Source organism: Callithrix jacchus, chromosome 7 (genome assembly GCF_049354715.1).
Source record: "Callithrix jacchus isolate 240 chromosome 7, calJac240_pri, whole genome shotgun sequence".
In the NCBI taxonomy this organism is placed as follows: domain Eukaryota; kingdom Metazoa; phylum Chordata; class Mammalia; order Primates; family Cebidae; genus Callithrix; species Callithrix jacchus.
In genome coordinates, this window is record NC_133508.1 from 85,580,737 (window position 1) to 85,605,952 (window position 25,216).

The 25,216-nt window shown below is 39.3% G+C and overlaps 1 protein-coding gene and 1 long non-coding RNA gene across 23 annotated transcripts in view; one reads left to right on the forward strand and one right to left on the reverse strand.

Annotated features, from left to right (window-relative positions):
* The window catches only part of LOC100393071 (BEN domain-containing protein 5), a 1,596,666-nt gene that overhangs the window by 346,374 nt on the left and 1,225,076 nt on the right, over positions 1-25,216 (reverse strand). The window lies entirely within an intron of this gene.
* LOC144576993 (uncharacterized) overlaps positions 492-25,216 on the forward strand; it is a 52,906-nt gene continuing 28,181 nt past the window's right edge. Inside the window, exon 1 of the long non-coding RNA XR_013520049.1 lies at positions 492-669. This is a non-coding gene — a long non-coding RNA (uncharacterized LOC144576993). The remainder of the gene's footprint in view (positions 670-25,216) is intronic.

The following is a 25,216-nucleotide window of genomic DNA, read 5'->3' on the forward strand; positions in this document are numbered from 1 at the left end:
CTTTCTTCTTTGCTGCCCTCTGTTTTCCCTGAACACCTAATATATGCCACTGGGAATGTAATGAAAGGAAAGTCAAACCTATTTTTCTGCTTTTAAATAGCTCACAATGGGGGAGTCAGATGTCAGATATAAGATGACAGTCACAATCCAGCACACCAAGAGGTAGGACCTAGAAAACATGGGGGTCCTGTGAGCAAGGAGGAAGAACATTCACCATAACTCACATGATCACAGCAGACTTTTCTTATGAAGACTTAACCTCTCATAAATAGGAGTCCGTTAACTGAAGGCCCAGGAATAGATATGTTAGGAGGAGTGGTAAGAAAGAATGGAGGACTTCAGAAAGTTCAGAGTGTAGAGTGTTAGGGTGAGGGGTGGTAGAGGAGATGGTAGTTGGGTAAACGTTAAAATGTAAGACTGGAGAGGCAGAGGCCAGTCACACAGGGCTTTATTAGTCATGGTGAGGTATTGGCTTTCAGATGCAGGTCAGTGGGAGTTGTGGGAGGAATCTACTTGCTGGAGCAGCATGCTTAGATTTGCTCCCCAAAGGAACAAGGCAAAAGCCCAGTGAAAGAAGAACAATTAAGGGTAGAAAGGCTGTAAACCTGCCAACCTTGGGATTAAAGCTAATGGCTGGGAAGCTTGGCCTGGAGAAGAGATGACTTGGAGGTAGGCCAGGTTGTTGTCTTCAAAGCTGAGGGGCTGGGGGGACAAGGAAGCAGATGTGCTCTGTGTGCTCCAGAGAGCAGTGCTAGGACGAGTGGGTGCGACCAGCTGACCTGGAATCTCAGCTCTACCACTACCTATGTAAACCTGGAAAACCTCTTAATCTGACTGAGCCTCAGTCTCCCCATTTATACAATTAGAATGGTAATACTGACCTCAGCACATTGCAGTAAGGATTTATGTAAAGATGTGCATCAAGTACCTAGCACATGTTTGGCACATGGGAGATGTTCATGTTAGGCTCTTTATGACTCTAAAGTGAATACTGAGATGGGTGAGAAACATGTCGGCAGGGGTAGCATGCAGGGAGGAGGGAAACAAGAATAATTTCAGCTTCGAACACAAACACAATTCTGTTCGCTTCCTATTTTGGGAATTGCTGCGGAGGCCAGGAGGGAAGGAAGGATTCCTATTTTAGTGCAACCCGCCTTCTCACTGGGTCTGTGACTTCCAATACTCCAACCAGCCTCTTGAATCAGTTTTATAGAAGATTCTGTCCCTGAACTGTCCTGATGGTATCAGAGGTCTTAAAGGTCAACTTAAATATCCCACCTCAAAAAGCCCTCATTGATATCCCAGCATATCTAGGACTTTGTGGCACAGTATCTTATTGCACTATTTATTTTAAGAGTTTGTCCATATATATTTGTGTAATTGTTTAATACTTTTCACCTTCCCCAGTGAAAGCAGAGACTCTGATATTTTATGATGTTTTCTATTGTATTCCCAGTGCCTCAAGAATATAATGGTAGATACTTCATTCACTCACTGACTAAATGAATAAGTACTTAAATAAATGTACAAGTAGAAACCAAGGGGAAGGGGAATTTTCCTCAGAGGGAAGAGCTAAGCAAAGGCACCGACATGGTAAAATGCAACATATATGCAAGTACCAAGTAAAAAACTCAGAGCATCTAAGAGATAAAAATGGAAATGTCTTTTGGAGGTAGTCTGTACACGACTCTCAGTGCCCTGTTAATGACATTGCATTGTCTTCTATGGGCAATGGGGAGACAACAAAGGTGCTTAAGCAGGGAAGTCCTATGCTGGAAGATTTAGAGGGGAAGAAATGGAAGGAAGGACTTCCCCACTGCTTTCAGACTCAGTGGCTTTGCCTTCTGCTTGTCTAGGACCTTCACTTTGGATCTCAGAGCCTTTTTACCTTCACCTACAAATCAACATGACAGGATTGCATTTAAGCCTCAAGCTTCAAGAAACAAGTTCTTTCCTAAAATGACAGGTAATGAGGGCCTCCCTTCTGTCACTCCTTAGATAACCCTTCCTACAATCATCCTTAGCCAGCTTCAGAAGACCAGAGTCCCAAGCCAGCCTCAGCTACTATCACATGCTTCAGTCTCTCATTTTGTAACATGGGGCTGATAATAATTGCATCTGTACTCTCAGGGTTGGTAGGATAATTAAACAAAATAAAAGGTGTGAAGGAGTTTGCTGAATTGGCTGGCACTGTTAAAGCCATGTACCGTCACCATGAACTACTGAAGCTGGTACTCTGGGCCAGAGCACTGGCACACATTAGCAAAACATGTATCTGGGCTCCAATCGCAGTTCACCACCTGGTTCCTTTGTACCCCACACCCAACCAAGGGCAGCTTTGTGGTGGGAGATATGTTTCGTTCAAAGAGACTTCAGACCCTAGGAATCAGATGAATTTCAGGTTAAGAAAATTTGAAAATAATGCTGGGCGCAGTGGCTCACGCCTGTAATTGCAGCACTTTGGGAGGCTGAGGCAGGTTGATCACAAGGTCAAGAGATCAAGACCATCCTGGCCAACATGGTGAAACCCCGTCTCTACTAAAAATACAAAAATTAGCTGGGTGTAGTGGCACACACCTGTAATCCCAGTTACTCGGGAGGCTGAGGCAGGAGAATTGCTTGAACCCGAGAGGTGGAGGCTGCAGTGAGCTGAGTTAATGCTGCTGTACTCCAGCTTGGCAACAGGGCAAGACTCCATCTCAAAAAAAAAAGAAAGAAAGAAAATTTGGTTTGGAAATAGCCTGATGGCCAAGATAGAAGACATAAGGCAAGAAGAGGCTGGGAAGTTAGAAGTTACAAATATCTCCAGATAGTGGATTGAATGAAGGGCTAGGCAGGAGAAAAATAAGTTACAACTCAAGTTTTATCTTGCTCCCCTTGTTTCCATGATTTGTTGTCAGCAAATTGCCTATTTGAGCCCAACCTTTGGAACCCTAAAAGACTCAACAAATGCAGAGTCTTTCTGGCTAACAGCATACCTTCACGGATCTGGCTCCAAAGTCCTTCCCTTGCTCATCTTCCACTGCCTCACTTCACACTCTCCTCTTATTCCCATGCCCCAGAGTCTGCCACATTGGACTATTCACCAGTCCTCAAATAGGCTCTGCGCTCTTTTACCTCTATGCTTTTCCCAAGGCCTGAATATTTTTTCCTCCTCTATCAAGATCAAGATAAGTCAAGATCTCAAACAAATCAAGATCTCGTTTGTCCTTCAAGATTCTGGACAAATCCTATTTCTTTGAAATTGTCCTTGATTTCTTAAATCAGAATTAACATTTTTGTATTGCCTCAATGTGCTGTTACTGTACTGTACTTTCATTTGGTAGGAAGCCTGTTATATTTGAATTTTAGTTGGCTGCTTCCATGTCTTTCTCCATTATATTGTCTCAGAATCTCTACTAACTAGACCAGGTCTTGATATAGCTAAGGTGCTTAGTAAATTCATGCTGAAGCAAATGAAAGAGGAGTACTAAGGAAAGTAATTTTTATTGCTCATCAAATGGCATGCCAAGCACTTTGTAGATATTACATCTTATAATCCTGGCTCTACCTAGTTTCCCAGGTCATAAGTCTTTAAATACCGCCAACATCTGCTTATGCTACAGAAAAGCCAAGAAGCCTACCAGGGTGCAAGAGCTGGTCTTGTGTCTTCACAATGTTGGCCGCCATCTATACTGCTATCATTTTCTTGGCTCTCAGATAGTCTGGCTCCCTGTCCTTGCTCTGGATGATTTCCCCATGCAGTTATCAACTTCAAGGCAAAAATAATTTCTTGAGTAACTACTATGTGCAGACATGTAGTTCTGCACACTTCCTTGTTTCAGAAGCCCTTTTCAGTGTGGTTGCAGGCAAGAAACAGTCTTAGCTGTACAGAATCATGACAGCTGGGAAATTTTCCACAGGCTGGGGGATGAGACAAACCTCATGTGGTAGAGATTCTCTTTTACAAAGGGAGTCACAAAAGTGAAAACAGGCTGGGGACTAGCAGGGAGCTGCATTGCTAGTAAGTATTGAAAATGGGATTCAAATCTCTACCAGCATATGCTAAAACATCAGACAGTAGAAGAGAGAAGCCAGAGTATTCCCCTCTACTGCCATGAAGGTGTCTCTGGCAGCAGCTGAGTCTCCTCCTTGGCTCTAGCACTTACTGGGTAGAGCCATGGAGGTTGCCAACGTTCTACCTTTTGCTAGGTAATTGTAGCTCCTGGGATCCAGTGCCACCTGTTCTCCCTTTAAGCCTTATAAGGCCTGGGTGGCAGTGTCTTCCTATTGTTGCTAATCTCTGTGCTTCTTTACCATTTCCTGTTTGGCTTCTCAGTTGGTGCCAGTTCTATGCATTGAATCCTCTTTGTTCCAAATATCTGGAATGATTTTTTTTCTTGATTGTATACTGACTGATACATTCAGCTTTAGATGAAAGTCAAAAAATCATGGAAATAATGCATGATAACAACCCAATGAAAACTGTTAACTCTGCAATGGTAATGGTTGTTCACAACAGGTTGTACTAAGAATAATGCTAGTTTATTTTAACTGCCAGTTCCGCCAGTTAAAAATCCATTCCTTAGCTCTAGTTATAACTCAACTTCCTCTTTTTTTTCTATTTGAATTGCAAGAAAATAAGAGTGATGTTATAATTATCATAGGAGTAGCTTTAAATCTGCTTTACCTAACATAAAAAAGTAGATCATTTGCAAACCTTGGTATTTTCACTATTCTTAGCACCATGTGCATGTGCATGTGCATGTGTGTGTATGTAAGATATCTCACAACCATTGCTCTTTGCTATGATGCCTTCCAAAATAAAGGGTTGTTGAGATAGAATAGATCTTTAGTTTTGGCCATCATGAGTCTGGAACTAGAGTGTTCAGGGTCTAAGATGAACCCAGTGACAGCTTACACTTCTCTTTTTGGGAGCTTGTTCCTGCCACCCATCATCATCATCATCATCATCATCATCATCCTCAACATCATCAGAAATGTTCATGAGCACTTGCCATATGCCAGACATTGTGATCTTACTGTGGACATAAGAGCTTGGTGGGCCATTATAAACCATCAGAACTATATTATGAGGAAACTGAGCCACAGAGAAATTAAAGCACTATGGCAGGATCACACAGATAGTAAAAGGACACTATTGAGATGTGATCCTAGACAGTCGGGCTCCAGAGTTAGAGCCTACGCTGTTGGCCATGATGCTTTAATGCCTCCCTATAGAGCAGGCTTGTCTCCCTTGTGGCCCATTAGGACTCTGATTTGGTGTACCCTGACCTCTGTTTCTCCCCTTTCAGCCTCCTTTCCAAAGGCATCACATATTCTGTCCCCATTCTTGAGATAGGAATGTGTACATTTTATAATCATGCCATTGGGAAAGTATAAGTTCTGCCCAATGGGGTGAAGGAGAGGATCAAAAAGGCTCTGTCTCATATTATTCCTCCTCACCCTTGAATATAACCAGTCAGAGAGAGGGGAAGAGACTGAAGAATAGAAAATAGGATATTTGGAAGAATTTGTCTTTCCAGGACTTAAACTACTTTGGAATGGAAAGCAGGGGGGTGGGGGGAAGCAAAAAAAAAAAAAAAAAAAAAAAAAACCAAACACCCACAAAAATGATTTTCTGCTTTTTTTTTAAACTTAAAATTATGGAAATTGTTTCTTACAGCAAATTGCTCCTAATTAATTTCTTGGCTCCGCTGGGAAAATGTACTGTTCTGTTGATTTCTAAATTCCATCAGCTTAATTATCAAAAGATTTTTTTTTTCATAAAACTATTAACATGTGGGGTTGCAGTTAGGGGGCTGTCAGCATAGAACAGAGGAAAAAGAAAGAGTAGGGAGGCAAGAGCTGGATGCACCAGGAGGCCTAGAAACTCAACTCAAGGCTTGGTGCCCATGTTCCAAAGTATGGGAGAAGGTAGCAGCCACAGGAAAAGAGGTCTTAATGATGCAGGCAGAATTGCAATGCAGGGAGTGCCTGGGAATGAAGTTGGGAGATCTGGGTCCAAATTTCACCTATACTACTTAACTTAGACAAACAGTTGAACTTTTTCTGAGCCTCAATCATTTCTGTAAAATGATGCTAGTAATAATGTTAATTAACATCTGTAGAACTCTCGCTCTGTTCCAGGCAGTATGCTAAGTGCTTTTATGTGTATTCACATGCCATTCTTTTCCATAGCCCTGTGAACTCTATTTTACAGATGAGCAAACACACGTTCAGAGGGTCATACAAATTGCCTAAGGTTATACATATTAAGAACCAGTAGCCAGGGTCACCGGGAAGAGAAAATGAATTACTAGCTTAGTGCCAAACTATAGGTTAACCTGTCTCTTCCTCATTAGACTGAAAGCCTCTTGAGGTCAAGGGACCAATTCCCCTGATTTTGTTTCTATAATGTAGTTAATGTCTGATAAGTTAATAAATGAATGAACAAATGGTTTAGATGCTCAATTCAATCCTGGCAGAATTTAAATCTGGAATCAGTTAATTTGGTGCAATTCAAGAAAAACATTCAATTTCAGTCACTCAGTAGATGTTAATCCAACATCTCCTGTATGCCAGTCACTGAGCTAATCAATAAATTACCTTGGGCACCTAGCAATTTTGATATTGGGAATAGACTGTAAGAAAATATTTGGACAATTGTATAAAAATGGAAGAATAAGGCTGTTGATCACATATTTATTCATTTTTTTAAATGTAAAAGTTTATCCATCCAACAAATACTGCTGAGAGCCTGCTACATACCAAGCCTTATTCTAGACATTCTAATTGAACAAGACAAAGAAGGTCCCTGCCCTCATCAATTCACAATCTTTCAGGGAAGAGAGACAAAACCCAAATGGATATATAATGTCAGGTAGCAGTGAGTGCTGTGAAGTAAAAGGGAGCATTGTAGGGTGAGGAAATGAACTATGAAAGGAATTAATTTTTGGATTGGGGCTCAGTAAAAGTCTTTCTGAGGAGAACCCATTTGAGTCATTCTTAATGACATGAGGGAGTGAACCATATGAACATCTGGGAAGATTAGTGTAGACAGCAGGAGTATAGTCTATAAGCTTGTTTTCTTTGTGACCTTGGGCAAGTTACCTCAGCTCTCTGGCCTCTAGGTCCCTCTCCTCTACCCTTCCACCTATCATCCAGGAGCTCCTCCCTCCCACTGGGGCCCAGAATAAGGTTCTATATCTGAGAGAGCCTCTTGTTATCAAAACATTTTGCAAAATCCCAAGTACTACACAGATGTAAGTTAGATGCAAGTTAATCCTACCTCTCTGCTTAAGCCAAATTCCACTATTACTTCCTTTCTGAAGCCTTGCCTTACTTTGTCAGGGAGGATGCCTCTGGGCCTCCTTTATACTTTTTATACACCCCTGCTGTAGCATTTAGTTTTTTGCATGACATGATTTTTTAACTTCTTGAAGTAAGGACAATATATCCTTTGTTTCTGAATCATAGCCACTAACTCAGTGCTTGGCACATGGTAGTACTTAATATGGGATAGCTGAGTTAACTTGAAAGGGCATTTGTGAATTGTGCAAGCTTTTGACATGAGTTGGGTGAGGCTTTTAGTTACATTCAAGTCTATTCTCTCATACATAATAGGAACACAATAAAAACTCACTGAATGAATAAACACATGTTGTGAAACGCAGTTTCTTTTTGCTGAGTGAGGATTACCTCATCTCTGCAAGGAAATCCATGTTCTGACTGTAATCAGACCTGGCGATATAGGGATATAGAGTGGGGACAAGTGGAGGGATGTGAGAAAGATTTGCCTTTGCTAAAGATCTACTTTAGCAGGCAACGTGTTAGGTAGAACACTGAATCACTGTCCCAGTTGATCCTCAGAACAACACTGAAGGCAGTTTTAAATTATCCCCATGTTATAAGTGAAGAAAAATGAATCAGACAGATTAAGGCATTACTTTCATACACAAAGTAGAAGGGGTGCAGTAGGATCAAGAAGTCAGGAGTGTCTGGCATAATGTCCTTGCTCCCCAGAGGCCCTGGCGCTGCAGGTGGTTGGGGAGACACTGGAAAATGCTTGGGTTTTCCTCTCCTGGAGCTGCATCAGCTCACTGGCACTTACATGAGGAGATGGTTTCTGTTTTTAGAAGGTAGTCATAGACTCATAGTCACACATCTAAACATCCTAATACTTTAGGAAGTTGATGGATCTGCGGTGTGAATTCTGCACAGCCCAGACTCCATCTTAGGGGAGGACAGGGCTTTCTCAAGTAATCATGTTTTCTCTGCTCTAATGGCATCAGTAACTTTTCCCTCTTATTGTTGCCACCAAGTGTTTCACAGTACTTGCTAGGTTGTGAGTATCTTGAGGTTCAGGGCTTAGAATTCTTGCCTCTCCTGTAGCTAGCTCAAAGCCAGGCACAGAGAGGACCTCGAATTATTGCAAATAGAAGGAAAGAGACTGTGATGGTTAATTTTATGTATCGACATGACTGGGTCATGGAATGCCCAGATATTTGCTTGAGTATTATTTCTGGGCATATCTATATGGGTGTTTCTGGATGAGATTAATATTGAATTAATAGACTAAGTAAAGCATATTGTCCTTCCCAGTGTGGGTGAGCCTCATTCAATCTGTTAAGAGCCTGGATAAAATAAAAAGGCAGAGAAAGGGAAAATTTGCCCTCTCTTCCTGAGTGCCTAAGCTTAGACATCTTCTCCTGTCCTCAGACTGGAGCTTATATGATTGGATGTAATAGTTCTCAGACCTTTGGACTTTGACAAGAATTTACACCAGTAGTTCTGGTTCTCAGGCCTTCAGACTCAAACTGGAGCTACATCACCAGCTCTCCCGGGTCTCCAATTTGCAACTGCAGATGATGCAACTTCTCAGCCTCCCTAATCATGTAAGCCAATTATTTATAATAGAGATCTAGATCTCCTATGGGTTCTGTTTATCTACAGAACCCTGAGTAGGCAGTTGAGTGCTGAGAAGAGGGATGCTGCTGCTACAAATGCCTAAACATGTAGAAGTGGCTTTGGAACTGGGTAGTGTGCAGAGCCTGGAGCAGTTTTGAGGGGCATGTTAGAAATATGAACATTAAAAGCACATCTGATGAGATCTCAGATGGAAATGAGAAACATGTTATTGGATACTAGAGAGAAGGAAATCCTTTTGCAATCTGTTATTAAATGACAAAAAACCTGGTTGAACTGTGTCCTAGTGTTTTCTGAACGGTAGAACTTGCAAACAATGAAATTGGATATTTAGCTGAAGAGATTTCTAAGAGACGTGTGAAAGAAGTAGCTTGGTTCCTCTTGACTGCTTATAATAAAATATGAGAAGAGAGATTAATTGAAAGGGTGAATTGTTAAGCAAAAAGCAAGCAGAATGTAAAGATTTGGAAAATTCTCAACTTGTCCATATTGTAAAGAGTGAGAAAGTATGTTTAGAAGAGAATACCAAGGATGTGGCCAGAATATCATTTGATAGAGACTGTGGGTTCATTGGTATAACTCATGAACTTAATTAGCCATCTCAACAGAAGCCAAGAAGAAATGAGATTATGCCAATGGAAACACTGCCAGCTAGAAGTAAAGGGGACTGAAAAACTAGGACAGAATCAAGGATGGCTGTCAGACTTCTTGTATTCTACAGGATAGAAACATAGAGCTATTCAGTTATACATATGTCCTGTTCCTCAAAACAGGGGAAGACTGATACCAAAGGTAATTTAGAGGTTATCAGGACTGCCACTTCCACCACAGGCCCAGGGGACAGGGCTAGCTCCTCTTCCATTCCAAAGGGTGGGGTTTCTACTCTGGTGTTGACAGATCAGAATGCCCCTGCCCAGTAACTTAGGGGCAGAGCACTGAATCAAAGAGGGTTATTTGCAAGCCTTAATATCTAATGGAGATTTCCCCAGTATTTTTTGGACTTGCTCAGGACCCATAACCTCTTTCTTCCTTCCTTCTTCTCCCTTTTTAGAATAGGAATGTCAATTCTATGACTACCCTAGCACTATATTCTGGAAGCATGTAACTTGTCTGGTTTCATAGCTTCATAGATGGAGATGAATTTTACCTAAGGATAAAACTGTATTTTGAGTCTCATCCATATCTGATTTAGATGATATTTAAATGAGACTTTGAACATTAGATATTAGAGTTGATGCTGGAATGAGTTAAGACACTTGGGATGTTGGGAGGAATTAATGTATTCATGAGAGGATGATATGAATATTGGAGGACCATGGGTGAGATATTGTGGTCTGAATGTTTGTGCCTTCCTAAAATTCATATTTCGAAGCCCTAACTTTCAATATGATAGTATGTGGAGGTTAGGCCTTTGGGAGGTCATCAGGTTTACATGAGGCCATGAGAGTTGGGCCATTGTGATGCAATTAGTATCTTTATAAGAAGAGAAAGGGAGACCAGAAATCTTTTTCTCTTTTTGCTGAGAACACAGCAAGAAAGAAGCTGTCTGCAAGCCAGAAAGAGAGCCCTCATCAAGGCACCTTGATCTTGGACTTTCCAGCCTCCAGAACTGTGAGAAATAAATGTTTGCTGTTTAAGCCACTGTCTATGGTATTTTGTTACAGCGGTCTGAGCAGACGAGCAAAGAGGAAACTTCTCATTTTTAGAGGAGCTTGAGTTGAGGATAAAATTCTGTTGAGCTTTGTCATCATTGAACAATACCTTCACAAAGCCCAAATTCCTAATTTGGTGAGGGTTGTTGCATGTTCAGCATCTGGAGTGACCAATTTTTCTCCAGAACCGGGGTGTTGGTGGTAGCTGGCTTTGCTTGCAAGCCTTGTGATTTGTTCTTATAATTAGGCTTTGCAGTGATCAAGGTTTCAAACAAATACCTTATCCTAATAAAAAATAGCTGCCTATCATAGGGGACCCCAGGGTTCCCCTATGAATGGTGAATCATGAATGTGTTAAATACTCAAATGCTCTGAACTTAAATGGGGCTTCTCAGAAATAAAGGAATCTAAGCACTATTTTATGCTACTAAATGGACTTGTGCGTTTGACCCTACTCAGTGAGGTTTGAGATGAGGGAGTCAGTCTGGCCCGTCAAAATTGCCTCTTAGAACCCCTATCAGAGGCAGAATGTTTATCTTTATCTATTTATTCAACAGATTAAACACCTGTTAAGTGACTAAGATTATGTTAGATGCTGGGGTCTAAGATTATATCAAGGCCTGGGATCTAATGATGAGCACAAGCAGACATGAACTCTGCCCTCATAGAACTTATAGGCTAGTGGGAGAGACAGATGTTTCTTAAATCATCACACAAATATGGGTATAATTACCCTCTGAGACAAGTGCTATGAAAGAAAGAACAATGTTCTGGATATGTAGCAAAGGAGTACATGTAGCAAAGGAGTTTGACCAAGATTATTGGTTCAAGAAAGGTTTCCCTGAGGAGGTAAGTTTGAGTTAGATACAAATGATGTGTAGGTAGAACTAGGGTGAAGAAAGCAAGAATGTTACAGTAAAATGGAAGCAACCAGGGGTAGTTCAGTGGTCCAAAATCTTAATAAACCTCCATCAATTCTAAATAGACAACCAAAACAATCTAGAAACAATTGACTTTCTCTATACAAATGCAACTTCAAGACCCTAGAACTCTCGAATCAGAATGCTGCTTTTAAGTTCTTCCAATAAGGAAATTTGAGTGACAACACTGATCCTGGCAGAGGGAATATTATGTTTTCACAGAAAACATGTAAATCACAGAAATTGGAAGAAGCAAGTATGAAATGAATATTGGGGCAGAGGAGGAATATGAGATAAGGCTGGAGTGATTACCCTAAAGTCTTGGAAAGCCACTGAAAAGTTTTAAGCCAGTGGAGATGGAAAAAGTGGGTATAGAAATGACCACATGTACTCTTTGACAAGTGGTTCCAGGGACACCAGTCAGGGAACTATTGTAGTAGTTCAGATGAAAGAAGATGGCATTTTGGAGCAGTGTGGTGGCAGTAGAGATGGGGAAAAGCAAATGCATTGAGGGGATCTTTAGGTAAAGAGCCAGAAAGAGTAGAGGCAGAGGATAGGCAGCCCAGATATGTCTTGGTTCTGTTACAAATTTCTCTATAACCTTGCACAAATCCCTTTCTGGGGCCTCAGCATCCCTCTCACCCACCAGGGAGGCTCCTAAGTTTCCTCCAAAATAAAAATGGTAGGAATTTGCAAACCATAGGATTAGGTAATCCTTCAAAGATCTTCTAGTGCTGACATTATGTGGTTCAATAATTTTGTGATCTTAATGCTTTTCTTTTTTATACTCCAAATGCCTAAGACTATCCTTCCTAAAAACATACTTGCTGGAATGATATTCATGCCTGTAGCTTGATGATAAATAATTGTGACACCTTGAATCAGGGCTATGAACCAAACATTGCCAGGTGTCTACTGCACGGAAGAAAAAAAAAAAGGATCTTTCTCTGGAAATTTCCCCTAGGGCCCAAAAACCCCACAAAAAAGCAATAACAAAAAAATCAGTGTCAGATGGGAAAATGCCTTGGATGATGATAATGATGATGATACTTATAATAATTTCTTAACTTCATTTGGTGTTTTACATGCCTTGTCTCATTTGACAAAACAACCTCGTGAGATATTCCAGTTCATAGAAACGAGTAGAATGAGCCCAGGAGAGTAGGAAATAAATGTCAGTGTTTAAATAGACTTAGATTTATTTATTCAACAAATATTTATAGAACTTCTATTATGTGCCTGGTTGTAGAAGCTGGGCTAAATGTAATAGACAAGGTCTTTATTCTCATGAGGGTTAAAGGATGATGAAATACATAATAATAAAAACTACATAATATATATAGTAATATATAATAACAAAATTACATGTAATAATATATACTATAATAATATAATATATAACTATTAATTGAATAATAGATATACAGACATATATAATAAAATAATAATTATTGTTTGTAGTAAGTTCTGAGAAGGAAAATCAGTAAGATAGTGAGTTGGCAAATAAAATGAGGAAAGCGATTTTCAATAAAATAGTCAGAAAATATTTTTGGTGAGATGGCATTACAGACCAAAAGAACAATAACTGTATAGGGCAGTTAAGGGTTTGACTTGTCTGAGTAACAAAATGGAGACCAGTGTGGTTGCAGCACAGTGAGTGTGACAGTTAATACTGAGTGCCATCTTGATTGGATTCAAGGATGCAAAGTATTGATCCTGGGTGTGTCTGTGAGGGTGTTGCCAAAAAAGATTAATATTTGAGTCAGTGAGCAGGGAAAGGCAGACCCATCCTTAATCTGGATGGGTGCCATCTAATCAGCTGCCAGCGCAGCTAGGATATAAAGCAGGCAGAGAACCATGAAGATGTAGACTAGCTTAGGCTCCCAGCCTACATCTTTCTCCCATGCTGGACGCTTCCTGCACTTGAACATTGAACTCCAAGTTCTTCAGCTTTGGGACTCAGACTGGCTTCCTTGCTTCTCAGCTTGCGGATGGTCGATTATAGAAACTTGCAATTGTGTGAGTTAATACTACTTAATGAACACCCCCTTATATCTATATTTAGATATAGATAGTTTTATCTATATATATAATCTATAGATAGATATATGCATATATTTACATATCTATATTTACACATACATACATACATACATACATATATATATATCTATCTCCTGTTAGCTCTCTCTAGAGAACCCTGACGAATACAGTGAGTGTGATAGAGAGAGTGGTATGAAGGGCAGTGGGAGAAATACAAGAACCCAAACCAAAATTGCTCTGTGAACCATAGTAAGGACTTGGGATTTTATTTTAAGTGAAGGGAAGCCATTAAAGGATTTTAATCAGGAAGATTATGCTACTTGACTCTGGCTGTTGTAAGGACAATGTACCAGAGAATGGCAAGAATTAAAATGGGCAGATCACATAGGCAGCTATTATAGTAGTTCAAGCAAGATGGGGGTTGGTTGTGTAGAAGAGAAACATGGCACTGGAGATGAAAAGCAATGAATAATTACCCAAAGCAATCTACAGAGCAATGCAATCCCTATACAAAATACCAATGAAATTCAACACAGAAATAGAAAAAAAGCAATCCTAAAATTATTGTGGAACCACAAAAGACCAGAATAGCTAATGAGTTCCTGAGCAAAAGCACAAATCTGGAGGCATCACATTACCTAAAATTAAAGTATAGTATAAAGCTATATTAACCCAAACAGCATGGTACTAGCATAAAAACAGACAAATAGACCAGTGGAACAGAATAGAAAACCCAGAATTAAATCCACATATTTAGTTAACTCAGTTTTGACAAAGGCACCAAGAACAAACATTGGAGAAAGGAAAATCTCTTTAGTAAATGTGCTGGGAAGGCTGGATACCCATATGCAAGATAACAAAACTAGAACTTTCTCTCTCACCATATATAAAAATCAAATAAAAACAGATTAAAGGCTTAAATGTATTATCTGAAACCATAAAACTACTAGAAGAAAACCTGGGGACATGCTTTAGGACATTGGTCTAGGCAAAGATTTTTTGAATAAGACATCAAAAGCACAGACAATCAAAGCAAAATTCGACAAATGGGATTACATCAAGCTAAAAAAGCTTTTGCTCAGCAAAAAAAAAAAAAAAAAAAATCAACAAAGTGAAGAGACAAACTACAAAGTAGGAGAAAATATTTGCAAACTATTCACTTTACAAAGGATTAACAACCAGAATATATAAAGAACTCAACTCAATAGCAAGAAAACAATCTGATTTAAAAATTGATAAAAGATCTGAATAGAAATTTCTCAAAAGAAGACATATAAATGGCCAACAGGTATAAAATGCTCAACATAACTAGTTTTCAGGAAAATGCAAATCAAAGACACAATGAGGTATTATATCACTCCAGTGAAATTGGTTATTATCAAAATAAAAAAGAAAATAATGAATGCTGGCGAGGATGCAGAGGAAGGGGAATGGTCATACACTGTTGATGGGAATGTAAATTAATACAGCCACTATGGAAAACAGTAAGGAGGTTTCTCAAGAAACTAAAATTAGAAATATCATACAATCCAGCAATTCCAGTGCTGAATATCCATCCAAAAGACAAGAAATCAGCATATTGAAGAGATAACTGTACTCCCATGCTTATTGCAGCACTATTCATACTAGCCAAGATATTGGAATCAATCTAAGCATCCATTAAATGGATGGATAAAGAAAATGTGCTGTGTGCATACATACATGTGTGTGTGTGTGTGTATGCATGTATGTGTGTATGTGTGAAACTGAATATCTTTATGTCTTTTTGACATAAAGAAGGATGAAATCCTGTCATTTGCAACAACTAGATAGAACTGGAGGACAGCAGGTTAAGCGAAATAAGCCAAGCATAGAAAGACAAATGTTACATGTTCTCACTCATATGTGAGAGCTAAAAAAAAATTGATCTCCTGCAGGTAGTGAATAAAATGGTGGTTACTAGAGGCTGGAAAGGTTAGTGGAGAGAGGAGCTAGAGAGTACAAGGTACATTTTGGAAGAAGAATATACAGGAGTTGGTGATGAATTAGAAGGTTTGTTGAAGGAAAATTTTTTTAACCTCTTCAACTTTGCATATGGGCAAATTGAGGCCCAGGAAAAATAAGAGATAGGAAATAACTGAAACAAAACCTGACTCCAAGACATCTGCCTCCACATACAGTGCTTGTTCTGGTTCACCATGCATCTCCGCTCATGGTGTCAGCCCAGTGTGTAGTGAACAGAGGGTGATCACTTGATTGCATGTATATCAATTGGGGCCAAACTTGTGTATGGAAGGGAGCCGTCTTTGTATTTTTATATAAGAAATTCTGTAATTTGCTTCATTCCCCACTTGACAATTGCTTCCTGGTCCCAGCCCTGATGGGTCAGGAACGGAAGATGACTTTCACTCCTGCTGAGGGTATATAGCTGTTCTTTGCTGATCTTGGAGAAACAAGTGGAAAAATGATGAGTTTGTTTTATAGAGGAAGAATGTTAAGTCTAACTCTTCCACAGGTTCATGCTGCCTTTAGTCTCTTTGTTTTCATGTTTTCACTGGGATATTTAGGAACCATGGTCAATTAAAGCCCACTTCTCCCGGCTTGCTTCTAATTTTACTGTATGTCCTATTCATACAGAATACCTCTGTGTATAAGACTTCCAAGACAGAGACACCTTTGTGTGTCTACTGCCTGACACAGAAGCTGACACACAGTATATAATGTGCAGCTGCTTATTGAGAAAAATGAAGCAGTTAAAACTCTCTTGGCCTCAGCTTTCTCAACTTTTTTTTCTTTTTTTGAGACGGAGTTTTGCTTTTGTCGCCCAGGCTGGAGTGCAATGGCACAATCTCGGCTCACTAAAACCTCTGCTAGCAATTCAAGTGATTCTCCTGCCTCAGCCTCCTAAATAGCTGGGATTACAGGTATGTGCCACCACACTCAGCTGATTTTTGTATTTTTAGTAGAGATGGGGTTTCACCATGTTGGTCAGGCTGATGTCGAATTCCTGACCTCCAGTGACCTGCCCACCTTGGTCTCCCAATCTCAACTTTTAAAATGGAATAATTAATAGTCATCTCACAAGATTGTAAAGTTTAAATGATTTAACATGCATGTAAGATACCTAACACAGGGTAGGAGCTCAAAATGAATTTATATATTATTATACATGAAAAGCTTTTGCTTGCTCAATGTCATTAGACATTAGGGAAATGAAAATTAAAAACACAAGCTATCACTACAGACCAATTAGACTAGTGAGAATAAAATTAAAAAGGCTGACAGTTCCAAGTGGTAGCAATGATGTAGCATGACCAGAACCCTCATACATTGCTGGTAGAAATGAAAATTGGTACAGCTACTTAAAAGGTTAAACAAAGTTATCATATGACCCAGCAATCTCACTGGTAGATATTTACCATAGAGAAATGAAAACTTATGTTCACACAAAAATCTGTAGAAGAATGTTCACAGAAGCTTTTATTCATAATTGCCAAAACTGCAAACAACCCAGGTGGCCTTTGGTGATGAATGGATTAACAAACTGTGGCATATCTATACAATTGAATAATACAAGTCTAAGGAATTGTAAGCAATAAAAAGGAATGAACTATTGATACAACTTGGATGAGTCTCGGAAGCACTAAGCTAAGTGAAAGAAAGAAGCTATGCTCAAAAAACTACATTATATACGATTTCATGTTTATGACACTCTTGAAAAGATAAAATTATAGTGATAGAGAACAGATCAGTGTTTGCTAGTGATTAGGAGGAAGGGTGTGACTATAAGAGGTAGCACAGGGAGCCTTCTAGGGTGATGGCACTGTTCTGTATCCTGGTTTTGGTAGTAGTTACTCTAATAGATACCTGTGTTAAAAATTCATAAAGCTGTATATTTAAAAAGTCAATTTAACTGCGTGTTAATAAAAATGACATAAAATAAACAACTTTCCCATATTGACATTACCATAGTACTTGGGCCTCCACATTTTCTAAGGTGTTTTTGTAATCTGAGGGTAGAGTCTTGGTTATTCAAGCTATCTCTTCCTATGAAATGCAAAAAATAAGAGAGAAGGAGCAGGTTGTAGACAGTGTGGAAGTATATGGGAGTCTGGCTTATGTAGAAGTTTCTAAAGCCAGAGCAGTGATTTCATTTCAATTTAATCCTAAACTTTCAAAGAGGAAACAGCTCCCCGCCCTCCAACCCCTGCCTTATTTTAAAGCTTTGCTAGTAAAACTGTCCTTGCACTGAACAAACGATAAATCTACAGAGCACTATGGTAATACCCAAGGAGAAGGCAAAAAGGGGCCTCCATAAACCATGAGATTTGAACTACTACAGATGTTGCAGTGAGAATTTATGGTTTTCGATGGATCCTTATCTCTTCTTGCCAGTTTCTGCACATTGAATCATGCACTAGCAGAGTCTATTTTAAGAGTCATATTTTTTTATTTAAATATTAAAAAAAATCTGTGGCAATTAATTTCTTCCATACTGTTCCATCATGACAAATAAATGTGAAATGCATATTTACAGAGCACATGTAATTGCTGTTGGGCACATGCAAATGACATGCAAATCTTACATTCTAAATGAGTTTGTTTATCATTCCTGAATTCTAATCCAAAGACCTTACTTTTTAAATTCAGTTTATATTCTGACATGTATACAAATGAGTTTGACTCTGGAAAATAACTTAATAAACTCAGGGTTAGCTATGCAATTAGAGGAGGCATCTGGGAGCTATAAAATCTGGGAAACAACATTTACATCTTTTTCTGCATTCAAAGTTTCAATTTCCTTGCTCAAGCCCTCCCCATCAGCCTGCACTCTCCTCACCTTACCACCACCCCATTTCCCCTCATTCCAGAAATCTCATCATTCGAAATGGCTTTCTTTTTTTTTGGGTGGGGGGAGAGGTGGATGAGTGTATTTCACTGAAGATGACCTCACCAAGTCATTGTCCTCAGTGTAACATTTTCAAAAACTAAAATCAGAGTGATAAATGAAATGAAAACTAACAGAATTAACATTGATCAGGACTTTCCATTTGAGTTTCTTATTATTATGGCTGGCCCAGTTCTCCTGTGGGTGCTAAAGTCTTCCCATGGATTATTGACCCTCTAAAGAAAGCTATGGGCAGTCACAAATCTGATTTGTCAAAGGACATAAGAGAGAGAAGAGAAAATGGGATCATATTCCCTTTCACGGGGAAGAAAAGAGAACCATAAAACAAAGCGGAATGGAGGTTCCTCAGAAAATTGAAACTAAAACTACCATATGATCAGACAATCCTACTTCTAGCTATTTAGTAAAAAAAAAACCTGAGAGCAAGATCTTAAAGAGATATTTGCACTGCCAGGTTCATAGCAGCATTCTTTACAATAATCAAGGGTGGAAAAAAAACTAAATTTCCATCAAGGGGATGAATAAATAAGCAAAATTTGGTGCACAGATATAATGAAATATTATTCGGCTTTAAAAGGGAAGAAAATCTTGTTGCATGCTACAACATGGATGAACCTTGAGGGCATTATGCTAAGTGAAATAAGCTAGCCACAAAAAGAAAATATCGTATGATTTCACTTACATGAGATATTTACAGTAGTCAAGTTCATAGACACAGAAAGTAGAATGTGGTTACCAGAAGCTGGAGGAAGGGGAAAAAAGGGGAGCTGTTGTTTAATAGAGTGTAGAATTTCAATTTTGCAAGGTAAAAATTCTGATGATCTGTTCAGTAGTGTTAAGTATTTTTACTTAAATCTACTGAGCTGTACACTTAAAAATGGTTAAAATGGTAAACAATAGCAACAAACACTGTCCAGGGCAGGGGTATCTTGCAAAAAAAAAAAGTTATATATGTAATAAAATTGCCTTATGTTGGAACAACAATGATTGATTTAGGGTTGTTGAACTATGTGTGACTTTAAACATTTTTATGATTTCTGAAATTTTCTGATGAGGTACCTAGAGGCTATATAAATTTCTAAGGATCATGTTTTAATAGAAAATAGTTTATTAAAATGGAAGTTTTAGAACTAAGTTCAAAAGATCTTTTTGCTCTTAATGGAAATCATCTTTAAATGATCACAGGGCAGCCTTTTGAGATTCATAAGGTAAACTGCAGTCTATAATCAAAATTTGGCCCATGATCACCTGGATTTTTATGGCCCATGAGCTAAAATGGTTTTTAAATTTTTAAATAGCTAAAACAGATCAAAAGAAGAATATTTTATTATACATACAAATTATATAACATTCAAATTTCAGTGTTTATAATGAAATTTTGTCACAACATACACACATATACTTAATGGAAGCTGAAAATTCCAAATTCTGAATGTCATCAACACTTAGGTTAATAGAATTTTCTAATCAGAAAGGCCCTTTGAAATGATCTAGCATAAAATTCTCATTCTATAGATGAGAAAACTGAGAGTGAGAGAGGTGACATACTTGCTTTGAGTCTTGGTGAGATAACAGATCTGGAACTTTCCTCCATGCTGAGCACTTTTCTCTCTCATCAGAATGGGTAATCTCAGTGGGTCACATTGGGCCTCAAAGTTCTCTTCTGTTTCTTCCTGATTCCCACATTTTGGTTACATATATTGAATATTATATTTCTTTTTTTTTTTTTTTTTGAGACGGAGTTTCGCTCTTGTTACCCAGGCTGGAGTGCAATGGCGTGATCTTGGCTCACCACAACTTCCGCCTCCTGGGTTCAGGCAATTCTCCTGCCTCAGCCTCCTGAGTAGCTGGGATTACAGGCACACGCCACCATGCCCAGCTAATTTTTTGTATCTTTAGTAGAGACGGGATTTCACTATTTCGACCAGGATGGTCTCGATCTCTTGACCTCGTGATCCACCTGCCTCGGCCTCCCAAAGTGCTGGGATTACAAGCGTGAGCCATGAATATTATATTTCTTATAAGCCATGCACTCCTCACAGTTTTAGTGTACTTTGTCCTCACATCTGTCCTATGAAATAGTATTATTCCTAAGCTTTAGAGCTCAGTATTAGCCTCCTTCTATCGTACACGCCAGCCATGCTGGTCTTTGTCAGGTTGTCTACCCATCTATGGTGAATTCCGTGCTCTGCCTCTCACCTGCTCCAGCTTCCTGGGCTGTAGCTCTGTCGTTACACTCTCTCACTGCAGGATCTTCACTGCCTCCAAGACCTAACCCACAGTTAATCAACATGTTCAAATCCCTCTCAGCTTTTATAAAAGCTACCCTTCAGTCCTACCTCTCTTCTGAGTCAAGCTTCATGAAAGAGTAGTCTACACTTGCAATCTCTCCTTCAGGGACTTGTCACTCCTCTGTAATCTGGTATTCATGCTTCCCCATTCTACAATGACTTATTTGTGCTTAAAATCAATGATGCTTTAAAAATCTTATCTCATTTGACACCAGTGATTACTATGTTCTTGAAACCCATGCACTAACTGAGCCCTCATGTGCAAAGTCACATGCCCTGTTAACAGGGAAGACAAAGATTGATAAATGCCCTATTATTCCAGCCATTTTTAGTTATTACTTCATGTCTTTGCATATGCTTTCTCCTTTGCTTAGAACACTCTCCCATCACCAGTGTGTTGTGAATTCCTGTGCATCCAAGACTCAACTGACATTTCCTCCTTTGTCAGCTTTCTTTGTATGCCTTCTAGAAGCATTGATCTCTTTCTTTTTTGCCTCCACTATGGCTTATATTTAAGCTAACAGTCACTCTTATCACGCTGTATGCATTTCTCACTCATACCTCATATGGATTATATTTCTCCTGAGGCAGGTAGGGATTTGTCGATTCATCTCTATATGGTAGGATAAATTGCATTTCAAGGTCATTTCCCTGCTTTGTGACCTCTTTCCTTTATGCTTCTACCAGAGGGAGAGGGACTGAAATGAACAATCTTATGGTCAACAAACATACAGGCAACAAATTTATCAGCACTAGTGTATGGAATTCTTGGGTAGTAGAGATGTAATCCTGGACAATGAGTATGTTTTTTCTTGTATTTGGACCAGTCCCTAGGAGAGGCAGAAGGAAGAGAATATTTCTTAGAACAATAGTGGGGAGGGTGATAGATCAGTCCTAAAGGGTAAGAACAAAGCTATGTTGATCAAAAAATTAGCTTTTTTTCAGATAGGGAACAAGGCTACATCATATCAGAGAAAAATACTTGTCACTTTGACAGATACCTGACTCATAGCTTCCATGCCTCTAACTGAAATAGGATGACTTACTTTTACTTTGTTCACTGATCTAGGACCCAATATGCCATGAACAGCAGCAGTCATCAGGCTGTAGCCTGAGGATTTCACACAGAATGTGATATGGATCCACCTCCAGTGGGGAGCAATAGATCTGTTCTGAAGGAACACAGTATACTCACCACCCTGGAAGATTTGAAGAGATGCTTGCATGATATGTGGGTGAGGGAAGTTAAGGGGATTCAGAGTAAAGTCCAGAGGTATTAATCACTCTCTTTGTAAAAGCCTAAATATGGAGTTCTCTACCTCCCACCCCAAGAGATGCAGATTAGCTAAGTTAGCGAGCATTGTGCTCTTTATTCCTCCTATAACAAGCTTTTGAGATTTTCCTAATTTTTAAATCAAGACCATCTGCATGCCAGTAGAGTATAGCAGTTAAGAGTAAATTCTGGAGCTGAACTGCCAGGGTTCAAATTCTACCTTTGCTACAGGCCATGAAACTTTGAGCATGTTACTTGCCCTCTCTGAGACTCAGTTTATTCACCTGTTAAATGACAGCAATTACGGTATTTACTCATATGAGTTTTTGTGAAGATTAAGTGAGTTAATATACCAAAAGTACTTAGAACAGTGCCTGGCATGTATGTATTCACAAGTGTTACGTGTTATCACTGTTTTTTACAGCATTGTCTGAAGTATGTGATCTATGGAGGCCAATGTGGTAGGAAGTCCAGGGAGGTAAAGGCCGGATTTGTCCCACTTCTTTGAGAGTACTGGCTTAAAGGGTATAAACTCTTCTGGTTATCAGCAAGGTGAAACTCACAGCCTGGGAGCTATCAGAGAGAATTTAGGCCCAAAGCACATTATTCAGACTAAATTTCTTGATTGTCTCACCAATAAGTATAAGAAGGTAACCATTCGTACTTTTAAAAAATGGGGCTTGCTATACCTGGGTTACTGTGAGTCTCTCTAGTGCTGCTACATGCTAAATACTCAAGACTTATGAAAAATAGAGAGAGAGAGAGAGAGGAAGGAAGGAAGAAAAGAGAGAGAGAGAAAGAAAGAAAAGAAAGAAAGAAAGAAAAGAAAGAAAGAAAGAAGAGAAAGAATGAACATATTCATTCACAGCAGGCAAAATAAATAGTGGGTATCAAGATACAAGTAGCAGGTACAGATCAGATGAAGCAAGTACCTCCTGCCTACTTCACACTGACCTTAACCCTCTGTCTCAGGCTGTAGGCCTTAGATAGCCTTCTCATAATTGCTTCATTGCCTATAATTCTTTTAACTGCCATTTATTTATTTCATGACTTTTGGCATGCCCTTTCTCCTCTTGGGGTCAGTTACTTCATATCCAAAGTGAAACAAACCAGTTTAGGTATGGAAAATAGATTTTATCTCACATGCAGATGTGAGTGGATAGTGACTGGCTAGAGTACTGTGTAAGAGAGGTTTTAAAAATGAATCCAGGGCCGGGCGCGGTGGCTCAAGCCTGTAATCCCAGCACTTTGGGAGGCCGAGGCGGGTGGATCACGAGGTCAAGAGATCGAGACCATCCTGGTCAACATGGTGAAACCCCGTCTCTACTAAAAATACAAAAAATTAGCTGGGCACGGTGGCGCGTGCCTGTAGTCCCAGCTACTCAGGAGGCTGAGGCGGAAGAATTGCCTGAACCCAGGAGGCGGAGGTTGCGGTGAGCCGAGATCGCGCCATTGCACTCCAGCCTGGGTAACAAGAGTGAAACTCCGTCTCAAAAAAAAAAAAAAAAAAAAGAATCCAGGCTGAGCAGGAAAGTTTAGTGATGTCATGGGTATATGAAATCAGTGACTGGCAGTCCATGTGTCATGTACTTTTTTTTTTTTTTAAACTCTTGAACAACATAAAATAACCTACAATCGTTTTCTTTTGAGAAATCCTAAAGAATTACTCAACCTTAATGAGAGCATCAATTATGGTGCTGTGGTTTTCTCATTATAAGATGTAGTTATCCCTTTGCACATGTCAAGTAACCCAGAAAAAAAAATAAAAACTTACTTGGCCAGGCGCGGTGGCACATACCTGTAATCCCAGCACTTTGGGAGGCCAAGATGGGTGGATCACCTGAGTTTGGGAGTTTGAAACCAGCCTGATCAACATGGAGAAATACTGTCTATACTAAAAATACAAAATTAGCTGGGTGTGGTGGTGCATGCCTGTTAACCCAGCTACTTGGAAGGCTGAGGTAGGAGAATTGCTTGAACCCGGGAGGTGGAAGTTGCAGTGAGCTGAGATGGTGCCATTGCACTCCAGCCTGGGCAACAAAAGTGAAACTCCATCTCAACAAACAAACAAACAAACAAACAAACAAACAAAAACTTACTCTACCAGAAACTTGAAACTCCTGTGTGAGCAGATGAAACCAAGGTCAAAAAAGATCCTTTTATAAAGAAATGAGGCAAACAAAAAAGTGCCTAGATTTTGGAATCGGCATTCTCAGTCCCTTATAAGCTGGGTGATCCTGAGTGAATCACACAACCTGTGTAAATCTTAGCTTTTTCTTTTTTTTTTTGGGGGGGGCGGAAGGAAGGCAGGAAGGGAGGGAAGAAGGACGGTAGGGAGGAAGGAAGGGATGAAGGAAGGAAGGGAGGAAGCGGGGAGGGAGGGAGGGAGGGAGGGAGGGAAGGAAGGAAATCAAGCAATGAGAGAGACATTGCCGACCTGGATCTAGAGGTTTACAAGTTGATTTCTTTTATTTTCAGAGAAGAAAAGAAAAAAAAAAATAAGTAAAGGAGAGGAAGAAAAAGGAAGAGAAAGAGGGAGAGTAAATGGAAATATTGCTTTATTTTGAAAAAAATTGGGTATTAATAATGGCCAATCAATGTTTCATTTAAACTTATGGGTAGGTGTGATGTGGTATTGACAAGAATGTATATTTTGTGTCTTTGAAGTGGAGAGCTCTATAAATATTTATTAAGTTTACTTGTTCCGGATCTGAGTTCGAGTCCTCGATATCCTTATTAATTTTCTGTCTCATTGAATCTAAGTCTCGTATCTGGGTGTTAGGATCGTTAGCTCTTGTTGTTGCATTGATCCTTTACCCCTATATCTTTGTTGCTTTAAAATCTATTTTATCCGATATGAGAATTGCAACTCCTGCTTTTTATTTATTATTTATTTTTGCTCTCCATTTGGTTGGTAAATCTTTCTCCATCCCTTTGTTTTGAATCTTTGTGTATTCTTGCATGTGAAACAGGTCTGGATGTAACATGCCATTGGGTTTTGTCTGTGTCTTTTGATTGGGGGATTTAGTCAATTTAAATTTAGGGTTACTGCCATTTGATGTTGACTGGCTGTTTTATCCATTCGTTGGTGTAAATTCTTCTTTATGTTGGTGCTCTTTACTTTTTGGTGTATTTTTAGAAAGGCTAATACTGGTTGTTTCTTTCTGTGTGTAATGCTTCTTTCAGAAGCTCTTGTAAAGCAGGCCTGGTGGTAATAAAATCTCTGAGTTCTTGCTTGTTCA